This window comes from Dermacentor silvarum, chromosome 9 (assembly GCF_013339745.2).
Source record: "Dermacentor silvarum isolate Dsil-2018 chromosome 9, BIME_Dsil_1.4, whole genome shotgun sequence".
Lineage (NCBI taxonomy): Eukaryota > Metazoa > Arthropoda > Arachnida > Ixodida > Ixodidae > Dermacentor > Dermacentor silvarum.
In genome coordinates this window covers 120,780,677-120,803,605 of record NC_051162.1, presented here as the reverse complement: position 1 = coordinate 120,803,605, position 22,929 = coordinate 120,780,677, and the positions used below count along the sequence as shown (strand labels likewise).

The 22,929-nt window shown below is 45.0% G+C and overlaps 1 long non-coding RNA gene across 2 annotated transcripts; it reads left to right on the top strand.

Annotated features, from left to right (window-relative positions):
* Positions 1 to 14,629: 14,629 nt before the first annotated feature.
* LOC125940105 (uncharacterized) lies at positions 14,630 to 22,157 on the top strand. 2 transcript variants are annotated; one of them, XR_007463346.1, is made up of 3 exons: positions 14,630 to 14,731; positions 21,444 to 21,590; positions 21,989 to 22,157. It is a non-coding gene; the product is annotated as an uncharacterized LOC125940105 (long non-coding RNA). The 2 variants fall into 2 exon arrangements; XR_007463347.1 differs by lacking the exon at positions 14,630 to 14,731 and adding an exon at positions 15,549 to 15,633.
* Positions 22,158 to 22,929: the final 772 nt, after the last annotated feature.

Here is a 22,929-nt window from a genome sequence, read left to right as displayed (position 1 = left end):
ACAACATGATGGTATTCAGCATTGGTTCATTTAGGAACAGGTACATCGAAATCGGCGACTGCGTGCCATAGAGCGTTTGCTGGGTGAAAGCTACGCACTGTTGCACGCCTTGATGCACAGCACATATGGGGCCTGTGCACAGCTCAAATACCGCAGCCGTTCCGGGCGCGCCGGGGTACTGTCCCGCGAATGATGTGGAGAGGTTATTGAGGCCCTGACTAACATTTCCGTTCACCAGCCACGGCGCTAGGGACACGCCGGCGCAGATCTTGTGCGCGTTTTGAGGATACGTGGACAGATTACTCAACAAGGCCGACGCCCTTTGGGAGATGACGTCACACACGGTCAAGTCGAAGCCGCTCGGCATCAGCCCTAGCGCCTGTGTCTCTACAAAGACGTAATCGATGAAGGGCTCAGTGTAGACCACAGCGAGCGGGCGGATGCGCTCGCGGTTGGGATAAAAACTGCAATGACGGCGTGGTAGCCGTTGAGATCGAAAATGTGCCGCTGTACAGCCACAATGTGAAGCAAAGTGTCCTCGTCGTGCGGGTCCTGGCATTGGGAGTCCGGGGATACCCAGTGGATGGCGGTTCCATTCAACCGGTGCCTTTTCACAACATCCAGGGAGCTCGCAGCGAATCTCGACTTCGCACCGGCATCGTCACCCAAAAGCGAGAACTCGGGGCTGTCCTCGGGATAACCGCCGATCGCAGCCAGGATCACAGAGTTCGAGTGTCCCGCTGTGGCGCTCATATGCCGCAGCTTGTGATCCGGCTTTCCACAGTGCCGTTTTTGATGGCACTGTGGAAAGTTTCGTCCTATCATCACCAGTAAATAAAGTTTCGTCCTATCATCACCAGTAGATGATGATAGGACCAGTAGATGATAGGTGAGCGGGAGGTCGGCAGGAATGAAGTGGCGACCTGGTCCTTTCCTGACACGCGAATTGTTGTAGATGCAGTACAAATTCCTATATATAGGGCCGTATGGAATGTGCGCCGAAGCTGTCAAATTCATTGCACCCTGCACATCGGCCAAGTGTCGACACAGGCGGCTGAAGGCGGCGGAGAGGTGGACGTGGTCGGTTGGGTAGGAGGCAATGTAAGGCGGTAGTTGAACGTGCTTAAGCTTGGTGCAACACGTGTTATGCCGCCGTGGGTGGTCACGTAGGAAACAAATATTGTTCCGAATGGCACGATGAACGTGGCTATCACTACACAGCAGAGAACATTCCCTCGTCAAAGGAATTTTCTCTCGCCGTTGCAATGATTGCCTTCGGTCAGGTTGGTCCAGGGACAGAACAGTTGGGGAGTAAAAGTCACGGGGCGTGCACCGGGAGCTCCCTGTAACGGTTCTCGCGATAGAGGCGTCGCGGTCGAGGGCTGTGCGATAGGGCTGTGCGTCGCGGTCGAGGGCCGCCTTCCTCATGGAAGGCGGCCTTGGCACGAACACGATGACGTTTGGCTCTTCGGCGTAGGCGGGTACTCCTGCAAATCCGCCGTACGGTTGCGGATTTCGGTGCATCTACATGCGACAGTGAACCGAGTCCCTCCGGTTCACTGTCTGACGTGATGGAGAGGTGATGCGCATAGATCACAGCACGGGCTGTATTTATGGCCTTGACCAGCCCGGCCTGATGCGTACACATGGCGTGTACCCGACCCGCGGCCAGCCCTGTTCGGTGCATTGGTCACGAACAGCCTTACCGAAGCATATAGTCGAATTCTCGGTTATTACGAAGATAATAACCGAGAATCTCCGCACAGAGATTCTTTGCCAAAGACAAATTTGACGACCATGTTTGCCACCGGAGTTGTTGCTGATAAGTGAACAGGTGAAAAAAGAAGAAAGGATCCATCCACTGTTCATTATTATAGTGCAGTGTTGTGTGATACGAACGGGCGCAATAATTGTTCCAAATAGTTGTTGAGCAATTTAGTATAGCGAGGGCATAAATGGCTACTCTAGTACACCGGTAGCTATTTCATTTCTCTCCTGAATCTAGAAGAACCATTGCACACACATACAGGGAATAAAAGTGCTGTTCCATAAGTGAATTCCATAATACGCTGCAGCTAGAAGTTTCGCTTACGTGCGGCAGTATTGTCCCATAGAAGCAACGAATTTGTGACCCACCTCGGTGGTTCGAGGTCGTGGGTTCGATTCTGGCCGAGGCGGCCGCATTTCGATGGGAGCGAAATGTGAAAATGTCTTTGCACCTTGATTTAGGTGCTAGGTAAATAATCCCGTGTGTTCGAAGGTAATCCGGAGTCCCCCACCACGTCGTGTCTGATTATCCTACAGTGGTGCAGCAGAATTTAATTTTATTCTTTCTAACGCTTAATTTTTAAAGCGAAGCAAGTCGTTGTAAGCAAAAAACGATCCCGACGAACCGCTAACAATTGCAGGTATAGCAGTATAGCTTACTTGAATTCAGGCATTCGTTTTCGAATGCCTGAACTAAGCACTCGTTTTCGAACTAAGCACTCGTTTTCGCAAGAAAAACCACAAAAACAAGCTTCAAAGTGATGAGCCAACATGATGGATGATAGGGGCTGCGGGCAAACAACGGAAACAGGCTCGGCGCGGTCCGTAAGATTAGGTCCGTCAAGCAAAGCTTATGCAGCTGCTTGAAAGAGGGTTGACGTCATTCGAAACCCTTCCAGCCTGCATCGTAACTGCATCGGTTCATTTTCTAGACTGGTTCATTTTCTAGACACTATGGGGTAGTCTAGTAGTGTATTGGGGTTTCGCGTGCATCAGCCCTAGCGGGATTTACCACGAATTTACTTCAGGTTGTTGTGAAGTAAATAATAATAAAGGCCGTGGTTAAAGTTACGTTAAACATCAAGTGCGCCGCAGTCACCGTGAGGGTGGCGTAAAAAGCTTCGGTTGGAATTTTTATTGCTCCAGTCAGCGTCATTTCAATTTCAAACTATCACGTATCCGTGTATCGTAATATAAGTGAATTTTGGTTCCGATTCTTTATTTTTCCCCTTTTATTGCGATATTATTAACACTCAAAGCGCATTTCTGCCGTGGTCGTCGCCGTGAGGTTCTGTATAAAGTCCGACGGCGATAAAATCGTCATGCTCTGTGTTCCTTATGCGACAAGCGACAATCGAAATTATAACGTCTGAACGATCGCGGAAGCCGTAAAAAAAGGCCGAAGCATGAAATTAATCAGAACAAAACTTGACAGAAGACCGGAAAAGATGCAGATGTCATGAACAAAAGCTGCAGAAGAATTTTAAACTGACCTGTAGAGCATGCAGCCACGCAACCTTCATTCGTAGTAGCGATGAACAGGATGCAGAGGCTGAAGTTAGAAGGGCCTCGCAAGACAGGGGAAAGTTGCACATGATGGATTACGAGTCCATTTAATCAAAGGTGGGGCAGATAGTATGCTCACGACTTTATTTGCGCCAAAGTGCGCTATTTGCGCTATTCGGAAGAAGGCAGACGTTATATAATCGAAGAAGTATAACGTCTGCTTACTTCAGTACTGCTTACTTTCAGTACATTCACCAAGAAAATTTAAAATAGAATCAGGACTTTTGATATGGACACATGACTTTTGATATGGAACATGATACATATATTTTTGATATTTTACAATCGATCACAACCAAGTCATCAATCGGAGTTCATAAGTGAGACTTTCATAAATTACGCAAACCCATTTGATTACGTAAATCAGAAGTGCGTACGGGAATATCTTGGGAAATATCTACAGAGATTCTCCACAAGAAAAGTAGGCAAGAAAGGGATCAGTACTTAAGCTGACTGGGAAGGCTTAGGAGTTGCCTCAACAACCTTCGGTTTGCAGATGACCTGTTCAGCAACACTGGGGATGAATTGCAACAAATTGCAACAACCTTAACCGAGAAAGTGTAAGAGTAGGGTTGAAGACTAACATGTAGAATACAAAAGTAATGTGCAACGACAAGGAAACGAAAATCATTTGTATAGGTGTATAGTGGAGAGGAGAAAGGCGGCCTTGTTAGACTAGCGGTCGTTGCCAGTGGCGGCTGGCTGAAAAGGAAATGAGCGCTGTCATTTGGGGTTTCTAGGATCCATCCCAGAACGGGATTTGAAGAAAAAGGAAAACAAGAAATGGTCAGGGAGAGCGGCCTGGGGGGGGGGGGGGGTTGTGGCAGGGAGTGGACACCAACAGAACAGTTGGGGATAGTCGTAGGCGGCGTGCGTCAAAGTTTAACGAGTTGAAATTTTTGAAAGTATTAAGATGGCGACATGGGTGTGTGAAAGAACTGGGGAAGAGAGCGGGTTGGACTTTCAAAAAGATATGCTGACGGACAGTTGGCGGTTTATGAAAAGGGAAGAAAACGAAAAGAAAACATGGGCAATGACCGAAAACTACATGGGCGCAATGACCGTTAAGTCTTGCATGAAGGCTTGACGTGCAGGTCGAGGTTACCTTGTAATGGTAATCCGACGCGGACGTTAAAATTAGTGTGGCGTTTGTGAGATAATCGGGTCGGGTCGGAAAAAATATTGGGTAGCCAGAATTGAGGATGCTGTTCATGTTTGGAGTGTGTTTTGCGTATTAAGTTCTTGTGATCTTGGGCAGGGTTTGAAGACTTAGTTTTGAAGGGCTGTGTTCGGATAGTGGATTTAGAGGATCCTCTAATGAGGATCCTCTAAAGAGTCCAGAGGCTAGCGCTGATTTTAAATGAGATTTTAATTCCACTGTTTCTGAGCGTGGCGTTTTGAGAAAATGTTGCCTGGACTGCCAATCACATTGTGTACGGATGTCTTGAAACTGGTTTTAAAGAAATTGCTGGCGTACACGTACCGAAACTGCGCAGAGCGAAACGCCGCAGTGGAGAGCTTCGAATTATGCAGGAAGAGTCGTCACCTTATGGTCACGACTCAAGCAAGTCAACAAAAGCAACCAAAAGTATCACCAAAAGTAAGCTTGATTCAGTGCGCATTCAGCACCCGAATAACCCAAGCGCCAGTGGAGGGTTATTCTAGGGACACTGTATCGAAGTGGGTATGCTAGCGTACGCTTTGCGAAGTGAAACACGATGAGATGGGATTGTGTGTTTGGTTACTGTCGCACATGCTAGAACGTTTTTCCTGTAATTTCCGCGTTTCCACGATGGCCATTTCTCGTTGTAGCTGCGACAGTGTGTGTCATTGCGAGCCCACAAACTTGAGACATTATTTATGGTCCCGCGTTATCGTATCACGCATTTTCCTTTCTCATAAATTTGGTGTTTATCACTGTTTTTCTTTACCATTTCGGTTATCCGGAATGCACAAGGGCACCAACCACTGAAGAACGCATCCAGATTGCTGAAACTTTATTTATGTGAAATTACTGAGAAAAAGAACTTGAAAATATAGGTTCGCCTCGCTGGACGACGATTCTTCACATTGACCACATGGACATACTCCGCAAGTCCCTACACGAGCCTGTTCCGCGTAACATGCACCAGGAATATCACTTGGGCAGGAGAAAAGCACGAGCGATAACAATAGAAATGAGATACGGCACTCTCTCCACTGCTCGCTGGACAGATGCGGCCATGTACCCGAATGGAGAGGGCATGGTAATCAGCGTGGCTGGACAGACAGCAAGAACTGGTATCCGCCTTCGTTCGTACGCAGAACGTCGCCGCAGCCGAAGAGGCCGCTATTGCCCTCGCCATCTCGGCATCGAGACAAAACGAAGAACTATATATTCTTACAGACTGTCAATCAGCTTGTCGAGCCTACGCGAACGGTCATTCTACATCGTCTCAACGAAATACCCCGCACCACGATAATTTGGACACCGGGACATGAAGGCGTCAGCGGAAACCATCGTGCACACACGATAGCCCGAGGTCACTGCAACCGGGCACTGCAAGAGACGCCAGAAGACCCAACCGCCTTTCGAGAAGAACGATGCCGCCACCCCACCCATCCCTCACCAGAGCTGAAGCCACGACCTGGAGGCAACTCACGCGATGTACCCCACCCTTTATCAGCCCCTTTGTCCTTTTTTGTACAGAGCGAGCTACCCTCTACCACACCACATGGGCATGCCTAACTCTCCAAATCGAAACGCAACGCACGAGCAGTGGGGCTGCTCGGCACTGGAGGATCAGCGAAAGCGCCGAAAGTGCTGCCACCACCGCTGGGGCCCTGGACTGAAGGGGGCCCACGGAGCTCGACGCTTCTCCGTGCCTCATCAAAATAAAGTTTCGTCTCTCTCTCTCTCTCTCACACATTGACGTAATCGCGAGGGAGCTTTCGTTTACTTCCCATTTTTAGTCCTTTCTCATATGCACCGCCACACAAGCAGGAGCAATTCCTCCGAGCTCTACAGTACCAGAAAGCACCTCACAGTCCCTACACAATTCTCTACGCAATGCCGCTTCTGCGCAGAGCCCGGGTCCCTCAGTAGGGGGCTGCAGAGAGGCACCACTCAATCCTCCGAACCCCTACCACACCAACGAGCTGATTGCGAGGGCCCAGGACGCGGCCCGAGCTCGAGACACTCTGGAATGAGGACGCCTCTCCAAAGCTTCATAGATGTTGTTTTTTTTTTTTTTTCTCTCTCACACACACACACACACACACACACACACACACACACACACACACACACACACACACACACACACACACACACACACACACACACACACGCGCGCGCGCGCGCGCGCGAAAATTCATCCTACAAATATGGCGACTCCGGACGGCGTAGATAACGCGGGAATTAGGTATCGCGCGGGAATTAGGTCCCGAAGCATTAGACAATGCAGATAAATGCTGAAGGTGCTGATCCTGAAAGGGACGGTCACAATAGCTCTTAGGATGAGACACCCTCGAAGTTGGTGGTTCAAGTTCTTCGAGCTGGTGCTGCTTTCCCGATCGAAAAACTCGATTCGGATTTTTGTGCCATGAAAGCTATGGAATAATCCTAGAATGAAACTGATTAGTCGAAAACTTACCTTTGCATGATGTCGGCTCTTTCTTCGGCGAAATTTCGGTGAAGTTGGACATCGGGATAAGCATGTCATTGTATTTAATGACGAAAGAACGAGGTCACTCATATTTTTTGGGGGGGGGGGAAGAAATAAACAGCGTGATGTTTATTTAGATCAAAGTCGGAAATTCGAATCCTTCTCTTGTCCACTACACTTTCGGGCTTGAAGTGGCGCCTGAAACCGGTAAAAATAACGAGACCCAATGGGGCTGTACAAGTCCAGGTGCAATCAAATTAAAAAGCCCCACTAAAGCTTCAACAAAGGCACTCCCTCACCAGAGCAGGAACTGGCCACCGTGGTGCAGTATTAATACCTCCCATGGTAATACACATGGTCAGCGTGATCGGGCGGATCTCGGATGCTTTTGTGCACCACCGTTTCAGTAATAGGCATCGTACGCTGCGTGCAGAATTCGACATGTTTCCCGAACACGGAGAGATGCAGCCCGCAGGACAGCTGGAGCATGAGAAGGAGGCAGAGCCGGAAGAAGCGCAGCGCTTGCTCCTTGCGGTGCTGATCGTGCTTGCGGCGCTCGTGCTGATCGTTCTGGCCGGCCTGTTCCTGTTCCGGCTGCATCAAGGACGGCATGCTTCAATCCGCTAATGTCAACAGGTTCTACGAGTGAGCAGTGCTGCTTTTCTCGCTTTCGACGCTACACCGCTGATACAGGGCCGTAATTGCAGGGCATTCGACCGGTTGGTTTCGAGCGCTCTAGTAGAGCGATTAAGACGGTGTGCTTTTAGCACATTCGGCTGGTCGAAGTCCAGCGCTCGGAACGCATTCGCGTGGTTCATTCAGAATTTCCGCGGCTCCATGCTTCAGCGCGCTTTTAGGCGCGCCATGCTGTAGCTGGGGGCGCGACCGAGATGCGACAGACATGTCATGCACTCCTGTTCTTCGGGACACTATCAACATTCGCCATGTCGGTGTTCTATGTAAGCCATAGCCGACAGACCATAGCGGGGTACGAATTTGACAATATAACATCATCCAGGTCGGTTCGCGGAGAATTTCTCTGGCTTCATCAATCGAGGGTGCTCCATATCGCAGCGTCAAACCTAATCGAGGATGCTACTCTGGGCGTCGTCAAGTTCAGCCATATCGGAAAGGCTGTAATGGAAGCATTTTCAGCCAATCATAGACGCCGCAGCAGCCCTCCCAGCCAATGAGAGCTGACAGGATGGCGAATTCGACATTGTGACGGAATTCGTCAATGTCTAGAATAGTACCCGAGGTCGCGGCGTGTACCAGGCGAATGCAATAATTTTAATAATTTTAATAATTTTAATAATTAATAATTTTAATAATTAATAATTTTAATAATTAATAATTTTAATAATTTTAAATATTATTAATTATTATTAATTATTAATTAGTAATTATTTTCTGAACTTCCTTAATTAGCGCTCTTCTTTTGCTCATGAAACGCTACGGTATTGTTACTCGCACGCCGTCCATTGCCTGAAACTGTCGGGAGCGCAGCGTTGTAGAAAGGAAAAGCATGCCAAATACACTCTAAACATTCATGCACCTTTATGAGTACCCAAATGGCATTAAATAAACAATCAAATCCATCACTTGCAATTTCTCCTGTCGGATATTTTGTGTGCTTCAGGCTGTCAGAACAACGCCTCCAACGCATCGTCGTCTTTTTATTGTTTTCCCGCGATGGACGAGTGAGTGAAGCCATTGCAGTTGTTGTGCTCAGTCGGTTCTGTTCCCTGTTCAACTGTTCCCCACTATGCAAGCCTCACAATTCATGCACATTCAAGACGAAAATATGCTACATAAAACATGACACAGTTGGTCTGGGCACAGATGGCGCAACCTGTCCTGTGCAGCAAGTAGCCGCATCAACATCACCTACCTTGCCTGCTTCCGTTTCCGGTGGCATCGTCACCTACCTCGCCTGCTTCCGTTTCCGGTGGCATCGTCGTCTTTTTATTGACGAATTGTTTTCCCGCGATGGGCAAGTCAGTGAAGCCATTGCCGCTGTTGTGCTCAGTCGGTTCTGTTCCCTGTTCAACTGTTCCCCACTATGCAAGCCTCACAATTCATCCACATTCAAGACTAAAATATGCTACATCAAATATTCAAAAACATTTCATATTTAGAAAAAAGAACTCTAAAATTACCCTGAAAAACAATGTGCGTGGTCGAGGGACTCTGCATGGACAGGGAATAAACAACAGGGTGCCGCCTCTGAAGTGTACGTCATCATCAACCCAAAGTATTAACGAAACTGAAAAAGAAAAAAAAAATCATGCATTACCCGTAGAAGCCAATTATTTTCTAATACAAAGGTATTCACAGGCAGGCGAGGAATTAGAGGCACGACAAAGGCAAGCAGCATGCAAGCATCTAGAGATTGACAGGCGGCACGCTTGCAGCAAACAGCAAGAAAGCGGCTAAGGGAGCTGCAAGGAGCTCACTAGAGGCAAGCACCAAGAAAGCAGCAAGCGCGCAATAACACGCCTTATACTAGACGCAAGCAGGCAGAAGGAAAGAAGAGGAAGCATGACGCGTGTCAGTGTTTTATCACAATCAAAATGACAGAAACTTGTTCAAAAGTTGCCGAAGCAGGAAAGGCAGGCAAAACTACACGACCCGACAACTCTAGACGTTGTGGAACGCGTATTTAAACGGCGACAAAATGCAACACTGGTAAAAACGAATGCTTATATGATAAAAGTAACTACAGTTGCAGTATAAACCTGAAGGCAGAAGAGCTTAGCTTCCCATGTTTGTTTCGGCACCTAAAACACCAGAATCTGCTCTGGCTTCGTCCAGTAGGTGCCCAAACGTACAATACAGGAAACAACACAGTCTGCGCGAAGCGATTACTCTAAAAATTGTAAGTTAAAAGTACAGAAGGTGTATTAAAAGCGACTAGCGGCAAGCACCAAGAAAGCAGCAAGCGCGCAATAACACGCCTTATACTAGACGCAAGCAGGCAGAAGGAAGGGAGAGGAAGCATGGCGCGTGTCAGTGTTTTATCACAATTAAAAACACAGAAATTTGTTCAAAAGTTGCCGAACCACGAATAGAAAGGCAGGCAAAACTACACGACCCGACAACTCTAGACGTTGTGCAACGCGTATTTAAACGGCGACAAAATGCAACACTGGTAAAAACGAATGCTTATATTATAAATGGACTACAGTTGCTGCTGTTGTCTCCGCAATGTGACAACTCTAAACCTAGTTAAGAGATGCAGAACAGCGAGGCACAGGCATGGTTATGATTAATGTACTTACAGTTGCAGTATAAATCGGAAGGCATAAGAGCTTGGCCTTGGTACAGTACGTGCCCAAACTTGCATCAAGGATGCTATGCAGAACAATGAGACAAATGTAACCACGCATGCTAATATGATAAAGCTATCATTTCAGTATAAACGTGAAGGCATAAGTGCTCTCAAATGATATGATAAAACTATCTACCGTTTTAGTATAAACCTGAAGGCAGAAGTGCTCTCATAATTGTTTCGGCACGTAAAACACCAGAATCTGCTCTGGTTTCGTCCAGTACATGCCCAAACATGCATAAGGCTACGACGCCGGAAGTAATTTAGTCTCCGCAATGTGACAACTATAAACCTAGTTAAGAGATGCAGAACAGTGAGGCACAGGTAACCAGGCGTGCTTATGTACTTACATCTGCAGTATAAATCGGAAGACATAGGAGCTTGGCCTCTCACTGTTTCGGCACGTAAAACACCAGAATCAGCTCAGGCTTCATCCAGTACGTGCCCAACCATCAAGGATACGATATAAGAAATAATTTAGTCTCGGCGATGCGACAACCTTAAAAACTAGTAAGAGAAGCAAAACAAACAGTGAGAAGAAGCAATACAGGTAACCTGGCATGGCTGTATGATAAAAGTAACTACAGTTGCAGTATAAACCTCAAGGCATAAGAGCTTGGCCTCGCATAATTGTTTCGGCACGTAAAATACCAGAATCTGCTCTGGTTTCGTACAGTACGTGCCCAAACTTGCATCAAGGGGGCTATGCATAACAATGAGACACATGTAACCACGCATGCTAATATGATAAAGCTATCTACCGTTTTAGTATAAACCTGAAGGCAGAAGTGCTCTCATAATTGTTTCGGCACGTAAAATACCAGAATCTGCTCTGGTTTCGTACAGTACGTGCCCAAACTTGCATCAAGGATGCTATGCAGAACAATAAGACAAATGTAACCACGCATGCTAATATGATAAAGCTATCATTTCAGTATAAACGTGAATGCATAAGTGCTCTCATAATTGTTTCGGCACGTAAAATACCAGAATCTGCTCTGGTTTCGTACAGTACGTGCCCAAACTTGCATCAAGGATGCTATGCAGAACAATGAGACAAATGTAACCACGCATGCTAATATGATAAAACTATCTACCGTTTTAGTATAAACCTGAAGGCAGAAGTGCTCTCATAATTGTTTCGGCACGTAAAATACCAGAATCTGCTCTGGTTTCGTACAGTACGTGCCCAAACTTGCATCAAGGATGCTATGCAGAACAATGAGACACATGTAACCACGCATGCTAATATGATAAAGCTATCTACCGTTTTAGTATAAACCTGAAGGCAGAAGTGCTCTCATAATTGTTTCGGCACGTAAAATACCAGAATCTGCTCTGGTTTCGTACAGTACGTGCCCAAACTTGCATCAAGGATGCTATGCAGAACAATGAGACAAATGTAACCACGCATGCTAATATGATAAAGCTATCTACCGTTTTAGTATAAACCTGAAGGCAGAAGTGCTCTCATAATTGTTTCGGCACGTAAAATACCAGAATCTGCTCTGGTTTCGTACAGTACGTGCCCAAACTTGCATCAAGGATGCTATGCAGAACAATGAGACAAATGTAACCACGCATGCTAATATGATAAAGCTATCATTTCAGTATAAACGTGAATGCATAAGTGCTCTCATAATTGTTTCGGCACGTAAAATACCAGAATCTGCTCTGGTTTCGTACAGTACGTGCCCAAACTTGCATCAAGGATGCTATGCAGAACAATGAGACAAATGTAACCACGCATGCTAATATGATAAAACTATCTACCGTTTTAGTATAAACCTGAAGGCAGAAGTGCTCTCATAATTGTTTCGGCACGTAAAATACCAGAATCTGCTCTGGTTTCGTACAGTACGTGCCCAAACTTGCATCAAGGATGCTATGCAGAACAATGAGACACATGTAACCACGCATGCTAATATGATAAAGCTATCTACCGTTTTAGTATAAACCTGAAGGCAGAAGTGCTCTCATAATTGTTTCGGCACGTAAAATACCAGAATCTGCTCTGGTTTCGTACAGTACGTGCCCAAACTTGCATCAAGGATGCTATGCAGAACAATGAGACAAATGTAACCACGCATGCTAATATGATAAAGCTATCTACCGTTTTAGTATAAACCTGAAGGCAGAAGTGCTCTCATAATTGTTTCGGCACGTAAAATACCAGAATCTGCTCTGGTTTCGTACAGTACGTGCCCAAACTTGCATCAAGGATGCTATGCAGAACAATGAGACAAATGTAACCACGCATGCTAATATGATAAAGCTATCATTTCAGTATAAACGTGAATGCATAAGTGCTCTCATAATTGTTTCGGCACGTAAAATACCAGAATCTGCTCTGGTTTCGTACAGTACGTGCCCAAACTTGCATCAAGGATGCTATGCAGAACAATGAGACAAATGTAACCACGCATGCTAATATGATAAACTATCTACCGTTTTAGTATAAACCTGAAGGCAGAAGTGCTCTCATAATTGTTTCGGCACGTAAAATACCAGAATCTGCTCTGGTTTCGTACAGTACGTGCCCAAACTTGCATCAAGGATGCTATGCAGAACAATGAGACACATGTAACCACGCATGCTAATATGATAAAGCTATCTACCGTTTTAGTATAAACCTGAAGGCAGAAGTGCTCTCATAATTGTTTCGGCACGTAAAATACCAGAATCTGCTCTGGTTTCGTACAGTACGTGCCCAAACTTGCATCAAGGATGCTATGCAGAACAATGAGACAAATGTAACCACGCATGCTAATATGATAAAGCTATCTACCGTTTTAGTATAAACCTGAAGGCAGAAGTGCTCTCATAATTGTTTCGGCACGTAAAATACCAGAATCTGCTCTGGTTTCGTACAGTACGTGCCCAAACTTGCATCAAGGATGCTATGCAGAACAATGAGACAAATGTAACCACGCATGCTAATATGATAAAGCTATCATTTCAGTATAAACGTGAATGCATAAGTGCTCTCATAATTGTTTCGGCACGTAAAATACCAGAATCTGCTCTGGTTTCGTACAGTACGTGCCCAAACTTGCATCAAGGATGCTATGCAGAACAATGAGACAAATGTAACCACGCATGCTAATATGATAAAACTATCTACCGTTTTAGTATAAACCTGAAGGCAGAAGTGCTCTCATAATTGTTTCGGCACGTAAAATACCAGAATCTGCTCTGGTTTCGTACAGTACGTGCCCAAACTTGCATCAAGGATGCTATGCAGAACAATGAGACACATGTAACCACGCATGCTAATATGATAAAGCTATCTACCGTTTTAGTATAAACCTGAAGGCAGAAGTGCTCTCATAATTGTTTCGGCACGTAAAATACCAGAATCTGCTCTGGTTTCGTACAGTACGTGCCCAAACTTGCATCAAGGATGCTATGCAGAACAATGAGACAATGTAACCACGCATGCTAATATGATAAAGCTATCTACCGTTTCAGTATAAACCTGAAGGCAGAAGTGCTCTCATAATTGTTTCGGCACGTAAAATACCAGAATCTGCTCTGGTTTCGTACAGTACGTGCCCAAACTTGCATCAAGGATGCTATGCAGAACAATGAGACAAATGTAACCGCGCATGCTAATATGATAAAGCTATCTACCTTTTCAGTATAAACGTGAATGCATAAGTGCTCTCATAATTGTTTCGGCACGTAAAATACCAGAATCTGCTCTGGTTTCGTACAGTACGTGCCCAAACTTGCATCAAGGATGCTATGCAGAACAATGAGACAAATGTAACCACGCATGCTAATATGATAAACCTATCTACCGTTTTCAGTATAAACCTGAAGGCAGAAGTGCTCTCATAATTGTTTCGGCACGTAAAATACCAGAATCTGCTCTGGTTTCGTACAGTACGTGCCCAAACTTGCATCAAGGATGCTATGCAGAACAATGAGACACATGTAACCACGCATGCTAATATGATAAAGCTATCTACCGTTTTAGTATAAACCTGAAGGCAGAAGTGCTCTCATAATTGTTTCGGCACGTAAAAACCAGAATCTGCTCTGGTTTAGTACAGTACGTGCCCAATGCATCAGCGATGCTATGCAGACAAATGAGCCACATGTAACCACGCATGCTAATATGATAAAAGCTACCAGTTCAGTATAAACGTGAAGGCAGAAGTGCTCTCATAATTGTTTCGGCACGTAAAACACCAGAATCTGCTCTGGTTTCTTCCAGTACATGCCCAAACAGCATTAAGGCTACGACGCAGGCAGAAGTGCTCTCAATGTTTCGGCACGTAAAACACCAGAATCTGCTCTGGTTTCGTACAGACATGCCCAAACATGCATTAAGGCTACGACGCAAGAAATAATTTAGCCTCCGCAATGTGACAACTATAAACCTAGTTAAGAGATGCAGAACAGTGAGGCACAGGTAACCAGGCAGGTTATGATTAATGTACTTACAGTTGCAGTATAAATCGGAAGGCATAAGAGCTTGGCCTCGCATAATTGTTTCGGCACGTAAAATACCAGAATCTGCTCTGGTTTCGTACAGTACGTGCCCAAACTTGCATCAAGGATGCTATGCAGAACAATGAGACAAATGTAACCACGCATGCTAATATGATAAAGCTATCTACCGTTTTAGTATAAACCTGAAGGCAGAAGTGCTCTCATAATTGTTTCGGCACGTAAAATACCAGAATCTGCTCTGGTTTCGTACAGTACGTGCCCAAACTTGCATCAAGGATGCTATGCAGAACAATGAGACAAATGTAACCACGCATGCTAATATGATAAAACTATCTACCGTTTTAGTATAAACCTGAAGGCAGAAGTGCTCTCATAATTGTTTCGGCACGTAAAATACCAGAATCTGCTCTGGTTTCGTACAGTACGTGCCCAAACTTGCATCAAGGATGCTATGCAGAACAATGAGACACATGTAACCACGCATGCTAATATGATAAAGCTATCATTTCAGTATAAACGTGAAGGCAGAAGTGCTCTCATAATTGTTTCGGCACGTAAAATACCAGAATCTGCTCTGGTTTCGTACAGTACGTGCCCAAACTTGCATCAAGGATGCTATGCAGAACAATGAGACACATGTAACCACGCATGCTAATATGATAAAACTATCTACCGTTTTAGAATAAACCTGAAGGCAGAAGTGCTCTCATAATTGTTTCGGCACGTAAAACACCAGAATCTGCTCTGGTTTCGTCCAGTACATGCCCAAACATGCATAAGGCTACGACGCCGGAAATAATTTAGTCTCCGCAATGTGACAACTCTAAACCTAGTTAAGAGATGCAGAACAGTGAGGCACAGGTAACCAGACATGGTTATGATTATTGTACTTACAGTTGCAGTATAAATCGGAAGACATAAGAGCTTGGCCTCTCACTGTTTCGGCACGTAAAACACCAGAATCAGCTCAGGCGTCATCCAGTACGTGCCCAACCATCAAGGATACGATACAAGAAATAATTTAGTCTCGGCGATGCGACAACCTTAAAAACTACTAAGAGAAGCAAAACAAACAGTGAGAAGCAATACAGGTAACCAGGCTGTACGATAAAAGTAACTACAGTTTCAGTATAAACCTGAAGGCATAAGAGCTTGGCCTCGCATAATTGTTTCGGCACGTAAAATACCAGAATGAATGAGAGCTAGGCGTTCTCCGAGCGTTCCGCGGGAGCGGCAGGCTTTGAGCAGTCGTCGGCAAGCGGCGTCTGCTTCAATGGAGAAGGTTCGGAATGCCAAGCACGCGAAGCTAGCGTCGGATAGCGGCAGTCGGCGTTCTTGTCTAAAACAGAAAATGAATGCTCTTGGAGCCGTAGCGCCCATCTTACCAATCGACCAGCGGTGTCTTTAAGTGACGAGAACCATGGCGAGGCATGGCGATCGCTAACGACCGGAAATGTACGGCCATACAAGCAGGGGCGGAATTTGGCAACTGCCCAGGCACTCCCGTTCAGTAATTTAAAAAATCCTCTCCGAGGGTTACAGGAGGCGGCTAGCGTCCGCAATCACGCGTTCTGCGTTACGTTGCCATTGAACCCACTGGCCATCTACACCCACTGGCATCAGTGGGTGTAGATTTCGAACTTGCGCCGCGTAGTTAAACCCTCAGTTAAAATTTCTGAAATTGAGAAAAAAACAATGGCTACATAATTTTTGGTTTGTCATATCGGGAACTGAATTAAACAAAAAGTAACTCACTTTCAAGATTCCCCTCGCTTAGTTTTTTTGGCACAGCAGTCCTTTGCCATACGGTACGTATGGCATATGACAGCAACTGAAAAATAATCGGGAAATGCAGTCAAAAATGTTTTACGCAATCGACGCTAGGGAGCTTTTCATGCAATCAATTTACCCGCCACGGTGGCTTATCACCTCTGGTGGTCCAGCGATAGGCAGAAGAGCTTAGCTTCTCATATTTGTTTCGGCACCTAAAACACCAGAATCTGCTCTGGCTTCGTCCAGTACGTGCCCAAACGTACAATACAGGAAATAATATAGACTGCGCGAAGCGATTACTCTAAAAATTGTAAGTTAAAAGTACAGAAGGTGTATTTAAAGTGACAAAAACTACACAGGTAACCACGAATGTCACGCAATAAAACACTATAAAGCTGCAGTATAAACCTGAATGAAGAAGAGCTCACCCTCTCATAATTCTCGCGGTTGACACCCTTCATGCGGCCATTACTCATGGAACATAATGTACTCATATTTATCACTCACCGGAAAATTGTTGGCCAGGCGTGCAGGAAAACGGCTGCGATCGCAGTTCCCGACATCGTTTCGGTGAGCAGTTGATGGACACCGAACAAAGGCGATTTCACGACACCGTCACGCAAAAACATTTGCCGCACTGCGTCAGCGCTTAGAAACTAACGAACAACTGCATGCTGCATGCAACATGCAACTTCCTGCAACATGCAACTAACAAACCTGACAATGACGCCGAACTAGAACAACGTGATTATCTGATTCCACCAGCGAGCCGTCCCTCCAGAAAAAATTTCGAACTTGCTGCACTCCGCGTAGCTTGGCATCCATTGTAGCAGTTCAAAATTTCTGAAATTGAGAAAAAAACAATGGCTACATAATTTTATCCAATGCTGCAATGTTTGTCATATCCGGAACTGAATTAAACAAAAAGTAACTCACTTTCAAGATTTCCCTCGCTTAATTTTTTTGGCAAAGCAGTCCTTTGCCATCTCCAGTACGTATGGCATGTGACAGCAACTGAAAAAGAATCGGGAAATGCAGTCAAGCATGTTTTACGCAATCTATGCTAGGAAGCTTTTCATGCAATCAATTTACCCGCCATGGTGGCTTATCACCTCTGGTGGTCCAGCGATAAGCACACGACCGCGGGATCAGCTGCTATCAGTGCAGGCCGCATTTAAATTAGATCGAAAACGAAAAACACCTGTGCCATGCTTTGTACCGTAAAAATCCCGTGGTGGAAAAAATTATGGTAGTCCCTGGCAAAACCCAAAGTATTAACGAAACTGAAAAAGAAAAACAATCATGCACTACCCGTAGAAGCCAATAATTTTCTAATACAAAGGTATTCACAGGCAGGCGAGAAATTAGAGGCAGGACAAAGGCAAGCAGCATGCAAGCATCTAGAGATTGACAGGCGGCACGCTTGCAGCAAACAGCAAGAAAGCGGCTAAGGGAGCTGCAAGGAGCTCACTAGCGGCAAGCACCAAGAAAGCAGCAAGCGCGCAATAACACGCCTTATACTAGACGCAAGCAGGCAGAAGGAAGGAAGAGGAAGCATGACGCGTGTCAGTGTTTTATCACAATCAAAAAGACAGAAAGTTGTTCAAAAGTTGCCGAAGCACGAATAGAAAGGCAGGCAAAACTACAGGACCCGACAACTCTAGACTTTGTGGAACGCGTATTTAAACGGCGACAAAATGCAACACTGGTAAAAACGAATGCTTATATGATAAAAGTAACTACAGTTGCAGTATAAACCTGAAGGCAGAAGAGCTTAGCTTCTCATGTTTGTTTCGGCACCTAAAACACCAGAATCTGCTCTGGCTTCGTCCAGTACGTGCCCAAACGTACAATACAGGAAATAATATAGACTGCGCGAAGCGATTACTCTAAAAATTGTAAGTTAAAAGTACAGAAGGTGTATTTAAAGTGACAAAAACTACACAGGTAACCACGAATGTCACGCAATAAAACAGACTATAAAGCTGCAGTATAAACCTGAAGGAAGAAGAGCTCGCCCTCTCATAATTCTCGCGGTTGACACCCTTCATGCGGCCATTACTCATGGAACATAATGTACTCATATTTATCACTCACCGGAAAATTGTTGGCCAGGCGTGCAGGAAAACGGCTGCGATCGCAGTTCCCGACATCGTTTCGGTGAGCAGTTGATGGACACCGAACAAAGGCGATTTCACGACACCGTCACGCAAAAACATTTGCCGCACTGCGTCAGCGCTTTGAAACTAACGAACAACTGCATGCTGCATGCAACATGCAAGTTCCTGCAACATGCAACTAACAAACCTGACAATGACGCCGAACTAGATAGAACAACGTGATTATTGATTCCACCAGCGAGCCGTCCCTCCAGAAAAAATTTCGAACTTGCTGCACTCCGCGTAGCTTGGCATCCATTGTAGCAGTTCAAAATTTCTGAAATTGAGAAAAAAACAATGGCTACATAATTTTATCCAATGCTGCAATGTTTGTCATATCCGGAACTGAATTAAACAAAAAGTAACTCACTTTCAAGATTCCCCTCGCTTAGTTTTTTTGGCAAAAGCAGTCCTTTGCCATCTCCAGTACGTATGGCATGTGACAGCAACTGAAAAAGAATCGGGAAATGCAGTCAAGCATGTTTTACGCAATCTACGCTAGGAAGCTTTTCATGCAATCAATTTACCCGCCATGGTGGCTTATCACCTCTGGTGGTCCAGCGATAAGCACACGACCGCGGGATCAGCTGCTATCAGTGGAGGCCGCATTTAAATTAGATCGAAAACGAAAAACACCTGTGCCATGCTTTGTACCGTAAAAATCCCGTGGTGGAAAAAATTATGGTAGTCCCTGGCAAAACCCAAAGTATTAACGAAACTGAAAAAGAAAAACAATCATGCACTACCCGTAGAAGCCAATAATTTTCTAATACAAAGGTATTCACAGGCAGGCGAGAAATTAGAGGCAGGACAAAGGCAAGCAGCATGCAAGCATCTAGAGATTGACAGGCGGCACGCTTGCAGCAAACAGCAAGAAAGCGGCTAAGGGAGCTGCAAGGAGCTCACTAGCGGCAAGCACCAAGAAAGCAGCAAGCGCGCAACAACACGCCTTATAATAGACGCAAGAAGGCAGAAGGAAGGAAGAGGAAGCATGACGCGTGTCAGTGTTTTATCACAATCAAAAAGACAGAAAGTTGTTCAAAAGTTGCCGAAGCACGAATAGAAACGCATGCAAAACTACACGACCCGACAACTCTAGACGTTGTGGAACGCGTATTTAAAAGGCGACAAAATGCAACACTGGTAAAAACGAATGCTTATATGATAAACGTGACTACAGTTGCTGTTCAGTTGCTGCTGTTGTTTCGGCACGTAAAACACCAGAATCTGCTCTGGTTTCGTCCAGTACATGCCCAAACATGCATAAGGCTACGACGCGGGAAGTAATTTAGTCTCCGCAATGTGACAACTATAAACCTAGTTAAGAGATGCAGAACAGTGAGGCACAGGTAACCAGGCATGGTTATGATTAATGTACATACAGCTGCAGTATAAATCGGAAGACATAAGAGCTTGGCCTCTCACTGTTTCGGCACGTAAAACACCAGAATCAGCTCAGGCTTCATCCAGTACGTGCCCAACCATCAAGGATACGATATAAGAAATAATTTAGTCTCGGCGATGCGACAACCTTAAAAACTAGTAAGAGAAGCCAAACAGTGAGAAGAAGCAATACAGGTAACCAGGCATCGTTATATGATAAAAGTAACTACAGTTGCAGTATAAACCTGAAGGCACAGAGCTTGGCCTCGCATAATTGTTTCGGCGCGTAAAATACCAGAATCTGCTCTGGTTTCGTACAGTACGTGCCCAAACTTGCATCAAGGGTGCTATGCAGAACAATGAGACATGTAACCACGCATGCTAATATGATAAAACTATCTACCGTTTTAGTATAAACCTGAAGGCAGAAGTGCTCTCATAATTGTTTCGGCACGTAAAATACCAGAATCTGCTCTGGTTTCGTACAGTACGTGCCCAAACTTGCATCAAGGGTGCTATGCAGAACAATGAGACATATGTAACTACGCATGCTAATATGATAAAACTATCTACCGTTTCAGTATAAACCTGAAGGCATAAGTGCTCTCTTAATTGTTTCGGCACGTAAAACACCAGAATCTGCTCTGGTTTCGTACAGTACGTGCCCAAACTTGCATCAAGGATGCTATGCAGAACAATGAGACAAATGTAACCACGCATGCTAATATGATAACTATCTACCGTTTTAGTATAAACCTGAAGGCAGAAGTGCTCTCATAATTGTTTCGGCACGTAAAATACCAGAATCTGCTCTGGTTTCGTACAGTACGTGCCCAAACTTGCATCAAGGATGCTATGCAGAACAATGAGACAAATGTAACCACGCATGGTAATATGATAAAGCTATCTACCGTTTCAGTATAAACGTGAAGGCAGAAGTGTTCTGATAATTGTTTCGGCACGTAAAACACCAGAATCTGCTCTGGTTTCGTACAGTACGTGCCCAAACTTGCATCAAGGATGCTATGCAGAACAATGAGACACATGTAACCACGCATGCTAATATGATAAAGCTATCTACCATTTCAGTATAAACGTGAAGGCAGAAGTGCTCTCATAATTGTTTCGGCACGTAAAACACCAGAATCTGCTCTGGTTTCTTCCAGTACATGCCCAAACATGCATTAAGGCTACGACGCAGGCAGAAGTGCTCTCAATTGTTTCGGCACGTAAAACACCAGAATCTGCTCTGGTTTCGTACAGTACATGCCCAAACATGCATTAAGGCTACGACGCAAGAAATAATTATGTGACAACTATAAACCTAGTTAAGAGATGCAGAACAGTGAGGCACAGGTAACCAGGCATGGTTATGATTAATGTACTTACAGTTGCAGTATAAATCGGAAGGCATAAGAGCTTGGCCTCGCATAATTGTTTCGGCACGTAAAATACCAGAATCTGCTCTGGTTTCGTATAGTACGTGCCCAAACTTGCATCAAGGTTGCTATGCAGAACAATGAGACACATGTAACCACGCATGCTAATATGATAAAGCTATCTACCGTTTTAGTATAAACCTGAAGGCAGAAGTGCTCTCATAATTGTTTCGGCACGTAAAACACCAGAATCTGCTCTGGTTTCGTCCAGTACATGCCCAAACATGCATTAAGGCTACGACGCAAGAAATAATTTAGCCTCCACAATGTGACAACTATAAACCTAGTTAAGAGATGCAGAACAGTGAGGCACAGGTAACCAGGCATGGTTATGAATAATGTACTTACAGTTGCAGTATAAATCGGAAGGCGTAAGAGCTTGGCCTCGCATAATTGTTTCGGCACGTAAAATACCAGAATCTGCTCTGGTTTCGTATAGTACCTGCCCAAACTTGCATCAAGGGTGCTATGCAGAACAATGAGACACATGTAACCACGCATGCTAATATGATAAAGCTATCTACCATTTCAGTATAAACGTGAAGGCAGAAGTGCTCTCATAATTGTTTCGGCACGTAAAACACCAGAATCTGCTCTGGTTTCGTCCAGTACATGCCCAAACATGCATTAAGGCTACGACGCAAGAAATAATTTAGCCTCCACAATGTGACAACTATAAACCTAGTTAAGAGATGCAGAACAGTGAGGCACAGGTAACCAGGCATGGTTATGATTAATGTACTTACAGTTGCAGTATAAATCGGAAGGCGTAAGAGCTTGGCCTCGCATAATTGTTTCGGCACGTAAAATACCAGAATCTGCTCTGGTTTCGTATAGTACCTGCCCAAACTTGCATCAAGGGTGCTATGCAGAACAATGAGACATGTAACCACGCATGCTAATATGATAAAGCTATCTACCGTTTTAGTATAAACCTGAAGGCAGAAGTGCTCTCATAATTGTTTCGGCACGTAAAACACCAGAATCTGCTCTGGTTTCGTACAGTACGTGCCCAAACATGCATTAAGGCTACGACGCAGGCAGAAGTGCTCTCAATTGTTTCGGCACGTAAAACACCAGAATCTGCTCTGGTTTCGTACAGTACATGCCCAAACATGCATTAAGGCTACGACGCAAGAAATAATTTAGCCTCCGCAATGTGACAACTATAAACCTAGTTAAGAGATGCAGAACAGTGAGGCACAGGTAACCAGGCATGGTTATGATTAATGTACTTACAGTTGCAGTATAAATCGGAAGGCATAAGAGCTTGGCCTCGCATAATTGTTTCGGCACGTAAAATACCAGAATCTGCTCTGGTTTCGTATAGTACGTGCCCAAACTTGCATCAAGGGTGCTATGCAGAACAATGAGACACATGTAACCACGCATGCTAATATGAT